This window comes from Rhipicephalus sanguineus, chromosome 6 (genome assembly GCF_013339695.2).
Source record: "Rhipicephalus sanguineus isolate Rsan-2018 chromosome 6, BIME_Rsan_1.4, whole genome shotgun sequence".
NCBI lineage: Eukaryota > Metazoa > Arthropoda > Arachnida > Ixodida > Ixodidae > Rhipicephalus > Rhipicephalus sanguineus.
The window spans coordinates 35,505,452-35,518,140 of NC_051181.1; the positions used below are offsets into that span (position 1 = coordinate 35,505,452).

The 12,689-nt window shown below is 53.9% G+C and overlaps 1 protein-coding gene across 1 annotated transcript in view; it reads left to right on the plus strand.

The window, feature by feature from the left end:
• Positions 1-12,689, plus strand: part of LOC119395688 (U8 snoRNA-decapping enzyme) — an 80,024-nt gene that overhangs the window by 25,880 nt on the left and 41,455 nt on the right. The window lies entirely within an intron of this gene.

Sequence of the window (12,689 nt, forward strand, 5' to 3'; positions counted from 1 at the left end):
TGATTCCAGGCAAGATGGCAAACCGTGAGACACTTATGTCATGGTATGCTATCATTAGTGCATGTGCCACGCCTGCCGATAAGTGCATGCCACCTTTCCAGAGCCATCACCTCTTCTACGTATGGAAGTTCTCGCACAATAAACACATAATAAATTCTGACTGAAGAAGCGGACTTCCGCGAGGCCCGAACGACTACAATGACCACTAGTCTGCTATACGATACGTGGTGTCAGAAGTGGTGAGCTGGAAACACCACCGCTGAGCCCAAGCAGAACGGCATGGATTTCCTGCACAAGTACTAAGAACTAACGGACCTTTCAAGCAGTGATTTGGCCTGACTGCGTCTCAACCTAGCGGGAAATGCCAAATGGAAAGTGATCCACTGTAGTAAGCGAGGCAGCTACGCAAGTATCTTCTATATACTTAGAACAAAATGAGAACAGCACTTGCTATCATATAGTCGTCAAAAAAGCATATTTATCCACACACGGCTATGAAGTGCACCAACGTTAAAGGGACACTAAAGGGGAACAATGAGTCGGTTTACATCGAAGTTGTGCTCTGAGAACTCTAGTGTCGTTGATTTCGCCATGATAGGTTTGTTAATAGAGGAGAAAATAAAGTTCAAAGTCTCATTTTTAAATTTCGCGCCGAAATCTCCCCGCGTGACGTCACGGATTTCAAAGTTTATTTATCGTATTTTGGCGCCATTGCCCCAACGAAATTACCCCAAACTTCGTATGCTAAGTCTATGGGCCCCTCAGAGGACAATGTACTTCATTTTTACCGATTAAGAACTACGTAGTCCCTAGTAGGCGCCGTCAAAATATGTGACGTCACGGCGAACGGTGCGAAAACTTCAAGGTGGCGTCGCCACCCACATTTTGTTTTTGTGCGTTTTCTCGCTTACTAAGCGTCTTCTCGCAGCAAGCGTGGTGTTTTCGGTATCGTGAAAGAGTACTTTCTAGGGTTGCCACCCGTCCGGTTTTAGACCGGCCATGCCGGTTTTTCAGATGGCGCGGGCCGGTTACCGGTCCACACCGGCCGCCATTGGCCGTTTTTTTTTTTGTCATAATATCGCGATTATTTATTTTTTCGGTGTTTTATAAGCGACAGTTCAACAACTACGATGGTGAATATTTATCGTCAATCACCAAAACTCTTGCGCTATTAGTCAACCACTTTCTGGGATCCCTTCAAGTCTAGCGATCATTGGAATAGAGCATATTATTGCGCGTATATGGTACATGAATATCCGACATTTTTGTGTCATATGCACATTTTAACGTTCCTTTGTGTCTAAATGCCACTGGCCTGTTGGATTCCGACGCAAAGAAGAGCTTTTTTATGGACGAAGCATTGTGGTTCCTTTTCAATGCAGTACATTTAGAGTAATAATTGAAGCGTCATTCCAATGACGGGTACTTTTATGTCAGCAATTAGGCTAGCTGGTTAGCTGAGTGTGCTGCTTTTGTTTGTGCATTGGGTTTATTTGGCTCAGTGAAAGCAATGTCACATTAAATGGCACTGCATGCCGAAGAATTGACATAGCGTCTGTTGAAAATAGAATAGTGGGTCATAGTCTTGGGGGTAGGGACAGGGAGGAAACGAGGAGGAGAACGAAGTGGGATTGGGAGCTAGCCTTCATGCAGTAAAGACGTGTTCCTGATCTACGACCACGGGTCCTCGTTATTTACATTTTTTGGTGCCGTGAAACCCGGGAACTGGTCAGTGCTGGACAACGATGTCTTCGACCGAGCGTCTTCGGAAGGTGCGTGGAACTGTCAGGGCCAGCGTCTCCCGGAATATTACGCTCCTGACAGGACTGCTGCCGAATCCCGACACCGAGGCGCGTGAGGTCAATAGGCAAGTCGCCGTTTTAAAGACGAAAGAAGCTGAGCTCTGCCAGCTAGACAAGGACATTCTCGATCTCACGGAAGACGAGGCTATTGAAGGAGAAGTCGAGGGCGCAAACGACTACCACGAGAAGATTCTGTACGCGATTGCTGATGCGCAGTTCTTCCTGTCACAGCGTCAACAGGCGACCGGTCTCAGCGGCCTGTCTAGGAGTGAACCCAATGACGACCGGGTAGCAGCCACCCAGAGCAACATCGGATCTGCTGGGGCGCCGCCAGGATCCGTCAGTACGCCACGCTACCGGTCGGTCGCGCTTCCGACGCTTCAGGTCCCGACGTATGCCGGAGATTTACGTCAGTGGCAAGAATTCTGGGACCATTACAGCGCCACGATTCACGAGAACACCGAGTTGCCACCCATCGAGAAATTTATGTATTTGCTGACGTACCTGACGGGAGCGGCCAAGCGAGCTATCGAAGGCACCAGGCTGGCTGATAACAACTATGAAATTGCCGTGACAACACTGAAAGAGCGCTTCGGTCGACAGGAATTACTAGTCAACGAGCACATCGACCAGCTTCTTGTCGCCCGTGAGGAGTTCCAAGGAAGTGGAGAAGCTTCGGGTGCTGCATGACACCGTGCGTTTCCGCGTAAGTGCGCTCGAAGGTCTTGGTGTACCACCTGAGCAGTACACTGTGGTGCTGCATCGGGTGCTAATGAGGTGCTTGCCAGAAGACTTGGGGATAATGTACCGACAGAAGAAGAAGGAGGAAAGCACGCGCGGTACTAATGCATCAGCAGAGCCCACACCACCTGAAGCGAGAACGCACAAGGCGACCGACATTTTAGCGTTCCTGAAAATCCAGGTTGAAGTGCGTGAGGAAGGGAAGCAAGAAGCGGCGTCATCGTATACGCACAACTCGATCACGGTACCTGGTGACATGAGCTCGCCGAGAAGATCTTCACAGGGCATTCCGTCGGCATCCGCGCTAGCGGCGACGGAATCCCTACAGCAGCGCACGCCTTGTGTACTGTGCGACAGCCGAGGTCACAGCCTGGCAGAGTGCACGGTCGACTTATCCGCCGACGAGAAACGGGCCAGATTGCTTACCGCTCGGTGCTGTTACAAGTGCGGAATGCGCAATCATGTCGCACGGTTTTGCAGAGTCTCCCTGAACCTTACGTGCAACAAGTGCCAACGCCGACACCTAACGGTCCTTTGCGAGCTGTCACGAGCCGTCACCACGACCGCTGCTCCTGCACCAACAGTACCGAGCGGCTCGTCCGGCTCTACCTCACCGACGGTAACTACGGCGTCAACTGGCGCTACAGAAGCCAAGTCGGTGCTGCTTCAGACGGGCCGTGTTTGGGCTGAGAGCGGACGGCGACAGCTCCTGGTGCGTGTGATGCTTGACAGCGGCAGCCAGCGTTCATTCATCCGCACCGACGTGGCCAAGAGATTGCAGTGTAAAGTCATTGGCTTGGAAATGCCAAGCCACGGAATCATTTACGTTGTCGACGCGTCTCTGTCACGCTGCGTGGACGATTTAACGGCAGCACCGTCACATTGGAAGCACTGGAAGTCCCCGAAGTGTGCGCCGTGACAAGTCCACCGCTGAACATTGAAGTGCTCGAGCTGTTGAGCGCCCGGAGGTATGATGCTGCGGACATGTTTGACTCGGAAACTTGGCACCCAGAGGACGTCAGCATATTAATGGGCTCGGACGCTTATTGGAAGGTCGCCACTGGAAAGATTGATCGCCTCAACGAGCAACTCACTGCCGTGGAAACGTCGTTCGGGTGGACTGCGCAGGGCAGTAGCTCGCACTACGAAGCTACAGCAACTAGTGCCCTTTTCTTATCGGCTGGTGGTTCTCATCAAGAGTGCAATGAATCGGCTATGTGGCGCCTCGACACTATTGGTAGTGAGAACCGGTGGTCAAGTACGGTAAAAGACAACCCTGACCTCGACATATTTGAGCCTGAGCAAGCAAGCTGGTCGTTACCAAGTGCCCCTGATGATGCAGGAGCCTGGCATTCCGGCCGGTAGTGACAACAGACAGCTTGCAGCACGTCGACTAAATATGCAGCTGAACCGATTCAGGGAACAACCCGACCTGCTGAAACAGTACGACGAAGCCATCACTGCTTATTTCAAGGATGGTCATGCCGAAAGAGTTGATCAAGAGCAAATTCCAGGCCCTAACATTTATTACATGCCGCATCATGCTGTCATCCGCCGCGATGCAGTGACCACCAAGCTCCGGGTGGTTTCTGACGCGTCGTCTCATGTCGTCGGAAAACCGTGCCTGAATGACGTTTTATCGAAAGGGGTGAAGCTTGGTGTTGACATCGTGCAACTATTGCTATCCTTTCGTTGCTACCCAGTGATTCTTGTGGCAGACATCAAGAAAGCCTATCTGCAAATGCTCATTCGTCCAGAAGACCGCGATTTGCTACGCTTTCTATGGGTTCAGCAACTGCCAACCAAGGAAGAGCCCAGCCCACCCACTGTCGCATGGCGGATGACTAGGGTCCCTTTCGGAGCAGCATCAAGTCCCTTTCTGCTTGCCGCCACGATTCGCCATCATTTAGCGTCGTGTCAGGAAAAAAATGCCAGGCCTGCGCGGAAAGCGCAGCACAGTCACAGCGAAAGCTGGAAGAGCGGCATTTCTAGAGCCCGTTCTAAACTCTCTTGGGGTTACTAATACAAGTACACTAGCAAGGTACCCACTACGCCATAAATCACAATATTTGTGAAATTGGGAAGCACCTACAACGCCATTATTCGTCATCGTGTGTCCACGGCGGAACAAGCCATGACTGTATACCAGGAAACACGCGCCATATTCGCTGACGCCTGCATGGAGTTACGGAAATGGGCATCGAACTCCGACCTGCTAAAGCAACAGTTTATCCAAGATAACGTGGCCATTGAGACTGAAGCAGGAGATGACCATCTCGTGAAGGTTTTGGGCCTGCCGTGGGAGCGTAAAGGCGATACCATCGCGTTGACAGTGCGCAACGCAGCCTCCTTCGCCGCAAATAGACCGGCCACCAAGCGCACGATCCTTCAAACCGTAGCCAGCGTTTACGATCCGCTTGGTTATCTCTCCCCATTCACCTTGAAAGGAAAGCTAATTTTCCAGGACCTGTGGAGCGGAAGCACTCCTGGGATGACACGCTGCCAGATGAAGTACAAGCTGCATGGAACGCGTGGTGCACCGAGTTGCCAGATGTCCAGGCACAGGTTCCTCGCTACGTGTTTCTGCACGACTGCAGCGTAGAGCTGGCATTTGAACTGCACATATTTACTGATGCCAGTCCTAAGGCTTATGGTGCGTTTATCTACGTTCGGGCGCTTTCTGCCGACGGGGCATGCGTCACACGATTGCTCATCAGCCGAAGTCGCGTCGCTCCGCTCAAGACGATGTCCCTGCCTCGACTGGAGCTGATGGCCTGCGTTAGTGGAGCACGGCTAGCGGAGTACGTACGGTCCGTGCCACGTCTCCAGCAGGCATCCGCTCATTTTTGGACCGACTCTCTCGTCGCTCTTCACTGGATCCGAGCAAAAACAAGAAATCGAGATCTTTTCATCAGCAATCGTGTGGCCGAGATATCTAAGCTCACTAATCCCGACACCTGGGCGCATTGCAGCAGCGGCGAGAATCCTGCCGATCTACTCACCCGTGGCGTGTCTGCCAAAGCGTTTCTGGAGTCGGATAAATGGTGGCACGGTCCCCCTTGGATCTCAACGCCAGGACCGATTCCCAGCTTCAAGCTGGATGAACTTCCGAACGACAGAGACATTGAGCCTCTCTATAAGACAGCCACGACGATCTGTCCATCGCTTGTTTCATCGAGGACTTCAATTGTGCGTGCGGAAGATTTCAGCTCGCTCAATAGGCTTTTGCGCGTTACTGCTTTCGTACAGCGCTTCGTCCACAACACTTCGAGAAGGAGCCCTCCCCGCAGTGGAACGCTCACGACTTTAGAACTTGAAGAGGCCGAGCGTTATTGGCTTAGAGTCGTGCAAGATCAGTATTTCGGAGCCGAAATACGACTTCTTGAGAAAGAAAAAAGGCTGCCATCAACGTCATGGGTTCTTCGCCTGGCCCCATTCCTGGATACAAATGGACTCCTCCGTGTCGGTGGGAGGCTCGACCTGCTTAACGCCAGTCCTGACATCCGGCATCCCATTCTGTTGCCCGCCGAACCCAAGTTGACCACACTAATTGTTCAGGCTGCTCATGTCCGCACGCTTCATGGTGGCATCGAGCTCACCCTGACTGAAGTACGGGCAAGATTCTGGGTGTTGAAGGGCAGGAAGACAGTAAAAAAGTGCTTTCGCAGTGTTTACCGTACCGAAAACGACGATTGACGGCAGTGTCTGTTCCAGTAGCACCATTGCCACCAGAGAGAATAACCGAGGCTCAAGCATTTTCGGTTGTTGGCATCGACTATTGCGGGCCACTTTACGTTCGCACAACTGAGAACTCAAACAACTCATACATACTGCCACGCCCACTTCTTGTCTTGTTTTGATGTATTCGGGTTTGACCGGCAGGGACGGTTATCAACGCTCGACGCTGTCCGCGAAGCATTGTTCGAGAAACTTCACGTCTATAGTAGATCGTTCTGTTAAGATTGCGCCCCGCACGCGAACGTTCCAGCTTTGTCTAGAGATAACGCCGCCACCAGCGATATTGCTGGAAAGTTCGATACTGCCTGTATAAAAGCCGACGCGATTGACCGCTTGTCAGTTGATCGACGGACGACGCCCTGTTCGCCGCTATCATTGTACAGCGTGTATTGCTGTAGCTCTAGTTCTCATTTTCCCGGCCACAAGTTCGGCCAAATAAACAGTTTCATTCTGCAAACGCCGACTGCTTTCTTCGTCGACGTCACGACCACGTGACATCTGGTGGAGGTGCTGCTCGTTCATGTTCCGGACGCCCCCGACAAGCCTTGAACCCAGCCCACGTCGCGAAGAAGACACCGACACCATCAGCGGCAGTCGAGCCAGCCGCAGACTGGAAGGACTACCCCCACAATACGGACCCCTACCGGACAAGACCAGGATCACAACGAAGAAGACAACAGCCACAATGACAACCGCTGTGGCACCTACAACGGTCGTCATGCATCAACCGAGGGAGCCGCCGACATTCCGCGGATCACCATGCGAGGATCCAGAAAGCTGGCTGGAGGCATACGACCGAGTCTCCACGTTCAACAACTGGGACTGCGACGAGAAGCTACGCCATGTCTACTTCGCCCTTCAAGATGGCGCAAGGACCTGGTTCGAGAATCGAGAGTCCACGCTAACATCATGGGACCTCTTCCGCACCGGATTTCTCAACACCTTCACGAGCGTCATCCGGAAAGAAAGGGCTGAAACCCTTCTCGAGACCCGTGTACAGCTCCCCAATGAAAACGTCGGACTGTACACCGAAGAAATGACTCGACTATTCCGCCATGCCGATCCAGCCATGTCCGAAGAAAAGAAAGTTCGCTTCCTGATGCGGGGAGTGAAGGAAGAACTCTTCGCCGGACTTGTGCGCAACCCGCCGAAGACGGTCTCGGAATTCCTTTCAGAGGCCACCACAATCGAAAAGGCACTAGAAATCCGCACTAGGCAGTACAACCGCCGCATTCCTACGACGACCTACGGGGAGGTTCAGGCGCTGCAGTCTGATGACCTGCGTGACACCATCAGAGCGATTGTGCGGGAAGAGCTGCGCAAACTGTTACCTTCGCCGCAGCATCAAGTGCATTCAATCGCCGACGTTGTCCGCGAGGAAGTCCGGCAATCGCTTGGAATTCCCGAAGCACCGCAGGCTCAGCCGGAAGCAATGAGCTATGCTGCTGCAGCCCGACGCAACGCCCCACCCCCTCGCCCACGTCAAGACGCCGCGTCGCCGCAGCAGTTCCGCCGCCAGGCACCGCCGCCACCACCACCGACGCCATACCGCCCGCCGACAGGACAACGCTGCGCCCCCCGAAAGACCGACGTTTGGCGCACCCCCGACCACCGCCCACTCTGCTACCATTGCGGGGAAGCTGGCCACACTTACCGCCGCTGCCAGTACCGACAGATGGGACTGCGTGGGTTCGCCATCGACGCGCCGCGTCCACAGCGAGGGGAAAGACCACACGACATCGCCGACTACCTCGCGGGAACGCAATGGACGCCCCGACAACCTTCCCGTTCGCCGTCGCCAGGCCACTACGTCTCCCCCCAACGCCGACCATACACTGGCCCAACGCGAGGCCGGTCACCCAGCCCGTATCCGGAAAACTAAGGGCAGCAACCGATGGAGGTGCGGTTGCTGTACGACGAAATACCGAAGATCCTCCGCCGCCGACGACAACGCTGCAACGACATCTAAAGAACACGCCGCAAGCCGAACGAAGCCCTGACGTCGAAACTTCACGGCCCGAAGAAGACCTGACGACACAACGACGAAGCAGCGGGACAAACCGACGTAGCCGTGATCCGACGCCGCGACCAAATCGAAACGGTAGGCGACGAACGAGTGACCTCGACGTTCTCATCGACGGCCACAACGTCACCGCTCTCGTCGATACTGGAGCCGACTATTCCGTCATCAGTGGACCGTTCGCGACGAAGCTGAAGAAAGTCAAGACTGCCTGGGAAGGCCCCGAAATCCGCACAGCGGGAGGTCACCTAGTAACGCCGGCAGGAATCTGCACAGCGAGGGTCTCCATCAACAACCGGATTTATCCCGCAAGCTTCGTAGTCCTTCAGCATTGCTCCCGAGATGTCATCCTTGGTATGGACTTCTTAGGCCTTCATGGTGCAGTCATCGACCTCAGATCGAAGTCGATAACACTATCTACAGAAAAAGCATTACCGTGGTACACGCCACCAGGGAAGCATGCCTTGAATGTGCTGGAAGACCAAGTCACCATTCCCCCTCGCTCCAGCGTCATCATTTCCGTCGGCTCTCAGAAAGTAGCAGACCTGGAAGGCGTCATTGAAGGCGACCAGCACCAGTTGATTAACCGCGAGATTTGCGTCGCAAGAGGAATAGCAGAGTTGCGGGGAGGCAAAGCAACAGTGATGCTCACAAACTTTAGCAACGAGTATAAGCACGTAAGCAAAGGCACGACAGTCGCCTACATCGAAGAAATCACGGCTACGTCGATGGCTTTCACCATCGCCGATTCTTCCGAGCCAACACCGACGAACCAAGCTTCTCAACCAGTTTTCGACGTTAATCATGGCCTTCCGAAGCATAAACAAGAACAGCTCAAAACCCTGCTCTTGAAATACAGGGACTGCTTTTCGTCATCGTCAAGAATCCGCCAGACCCCAGTCGCAAAACATCGCATCATAACAGAGGAAAATGCCAGGCCACTCCGGCAGAGCCCGTACAGAGTTTCAACGCGAGAACGCGAATCCATAAAGAAACAAGTCGACGAAATGCTACGCGACGACATCATCCAGCCGTCGAAGAGTCCATGGGCGTCACCCGTGGTGCTAGTGAAGAAGAAAGACGGAACCCTACGCTTCTGCGTCGATTATCGCCGCCTGAACAAAATCACGAAGAAGGACGTCTACCCTCTCCCACGGATAGACGACACCCTGGATCGACTCTACAACGCGAGGTACTTTTCGTCGATGGACCTCAAGACCGGCTATTGGCAAATCGAAGTCGACGAGAGAGACCGAGAGAAGACTGCCTTTATAACACCAGACGGCCTCTTCGAGTTCAAGGTTATGCCCTTTGGTCTTTGCTCGGCACCTGCGACGTTCCAGCGCGTTATGGACACCGTGCTGGCTGGACTGAAGTGGCAGACTTGCCTTGTGTACTTGGACGACGTCATTGTGTTTGCCTCAAGCTTCGACGAACACCTCCGGCGCCTTGACACTGTACTACAAGCAATCAAGACTTCTGGCCTCACCTTGAAGCCTGAAAAGTGCCGCTTTGCATACGAGGAGCTGCTGTTTTTGGGTCACGTGATCAGCAAGGGTGGTGTTCGCCCAGACCCGCGGAAAACAGCTGCCATCGCTGCCTTCCCGCCCCCCACCGACACGAAAGCCGTGCGCCGTTTTCTCGGCTTGTGCGCCTACTACAGGCGCTTTGTCAAGGAATTTTCACGAATCGCCGAACCGCTAACTCACCTCACGAAGACCGACGTGCCATTCAAGTGGGAAACGGCGCAAATCGAAGCATTTGAAGAACTGAAACGACGCCTTCAGATGCCTCCTATACTAGCACATTTCGACGAATACGCCGATACGGAAATCCACACCGACGCAAGCAGCGTAGGACTCGGCGCCGTCCTTGTGCAGAAGACTGACGAGCAGGAAAGGGTCATCAGTTATGCTAGCCGGTCGCTATCAAAGGCAGAAACGAACTATTCCACAACAGAAAAGGAGTGCCTAGCGATCATCTGGGCTGCATCCAAGTTTCGCCCCTACCTCTACGGCAGGCCCTTCAAAGTTGTGAGCGACCACCACGCATTGTGTTGGCTAGCTAACTTGAAGGACCCTTCAGGTCGCCTCGCACGGTGGAGCCTACGACTTCAAGAATTCGACATTACCGTTGTTTACAAGTCCGGAAGGAAACACTCCGACGCCGACTGCCTGTCTCGCGCCCCCGTCGACCCACCGCCGCAGGACGACAAGGAGGACGACTCCTTCTTGGGAATCATAAGTGCCGACGACTTCGCCGAACGACAGCGAACGGATCCAGAACTCAGGGGCCTTGTGGAATACCTCGAGGGCAGGACCACCGTTGTTCCGAAGGTATTCACGCGGGGACTGGCGTCATTTTTCTTGCGCAACGGTGTTCTCCTAAAGAAGAACTTCTCACCGCTTCGAGCCGATTGCCTTCTCGTGGTACCCTCGACATTGCGGCCAGAGGTCCTCCAGGCTCTGCACGACGACCCGACGGCTGGACACCTGGGTGTTTCTCGCACGCTAGCAAGAATACAGGAGAAGTACTACTGGCCGCGCCTTTCCGCCGACGTCACTCGTTACGTGAAGACCTGCCGGGACTGTCAGCGACGCAAGACACCGCCCACTAGGCCAGCCGGACTTCTGCAGCCTATCGAGCCACCTCGACGGCCGTTCCAGCAAATCGGGATGGACTTACTGGGGCCGTTCCCGACGTCCAATACCGGAAACAAATGGATCGTCGTAGCTACAGACTACCTCACACGCTACGCCGAGACGAGGGCCCTGCCTAGAGGCAGTGCCGCCGAGGTAGCGAAGTTCTTCGTTGAGAACATCGTCCTGCGTCATGGCGCCCCAGAAGTTCTCATCACCGACAGAGGTACGGCGTTTACTGCTGACCTAACTCAGGCAATACTGAGATACAGCCAAACAAGCCACCGCCGGACCACAGCGTACCACCCACAGACAAATGGCCTGACCGAGCGGCTAAACAAGACCATCGCCGACATGTTGGCCATGTATGTCGACGTCGAACACAAGACGTGGGATGCCATCCTTCCGTATGTGACATTCGCATACAACACGGCCGTCCAAGAAACTACGCAGATGACGCCGTACAAGTTGGTCTACGGAAGGAGCCCGGCGACGACGCTCGACGCCATGCTACCCAACGTCACCGACGAAGAAAACCTCGATGCCGCTGCTTACTTACAACGTGCCGAAGAAGCTCGACAGCTCGCCCGCCTGCGCATCAAGACCCAGCAGCACACCGACAGCCGTCGCTACAATCTTCGACGACGCTTCGCGGAATACCAGCCCGGCGACCGTGTTTGGGTCTGGACGCCGATACGCCGACGTGGGCTTAGCGAAAAACTCCTTCGGCGATACTTCGGGCCATACAAGGTTCTTCGACGCCTCGGCGCTCTTGACTACGAGGTGATCCCGGACGGCATTACGAACTCCCAGCGACGCCGCGCACGACCTGAAGTCGTCCATGTCGTGCGCCTTAAGCCGTTTTTTGCGCGTTAGCGAACCTGCGGACTCTATTTTTGTTCCTTTGTTATTGTAATTTATTTTTGTATGCACTTGTTCTTTTTTTCTCTCTTCTATGTTCTTTCACAAGCATCGGGACGATGCTTTTTCAGAGGGGGGCAATGCCACGCCCACTTCTTGTCTTGTTTTGATGTATTCGGGTTTGACCGGCAGGGACGGTTATCAACGCTCGACGCTGTCCGCGAAGCATTGTTCGAGAAACTTCACGTCTATAGTAGATCGTTCTGTTAAGATTGCGCCCCGCACGCGAACGTTCCAGCTTTGTCTAGAGATAACGCCGCCACCAGCGATATTGCTGGAAAGTTCGATACTGCCTGTATAAAAGCCGACGCGATTGACCGCTTGTCAGTTGATCGACGGACGACGCCCTGTTCGCCGCTATCATTGTACAGCGTGTATTGCTGTAGCTCTAGTTCTCATTTTCCCGGCCACAAGTTCGGCCAAATAAACAGTTTCATTCTGCAAACGCCGACTGCTTTCTTCGTCGACGTCACGACCACGTGACAATACTGATATTTTCATGTGCCGTGACACGAGCTATTCACCTCGAGCTGACCTCCGACATGACAACGGCGACCACGATTCTCGCTTTTCGTCGGTTTGTTGCGCGGCGAGGTGTTCCAGCCGTGGTGTACTCGGACAACGCCCTAACGTTTCTCTCTTGTGCACGGAGTTTCAAGGCGGTCATCCCTGCGTTGCAAGAGCACGCCACCACCACGCGCATACAGTGGAAATGTATTGTGGAACGAGCTCCTTGGTGGGGTGGATGGTGGGAGCGCCTTATCCGCACTACGAAAGACGCTTTGAAGCGGACCTTGGGGCGTAGCAGCCTTGATGTAGAGGGCCTCA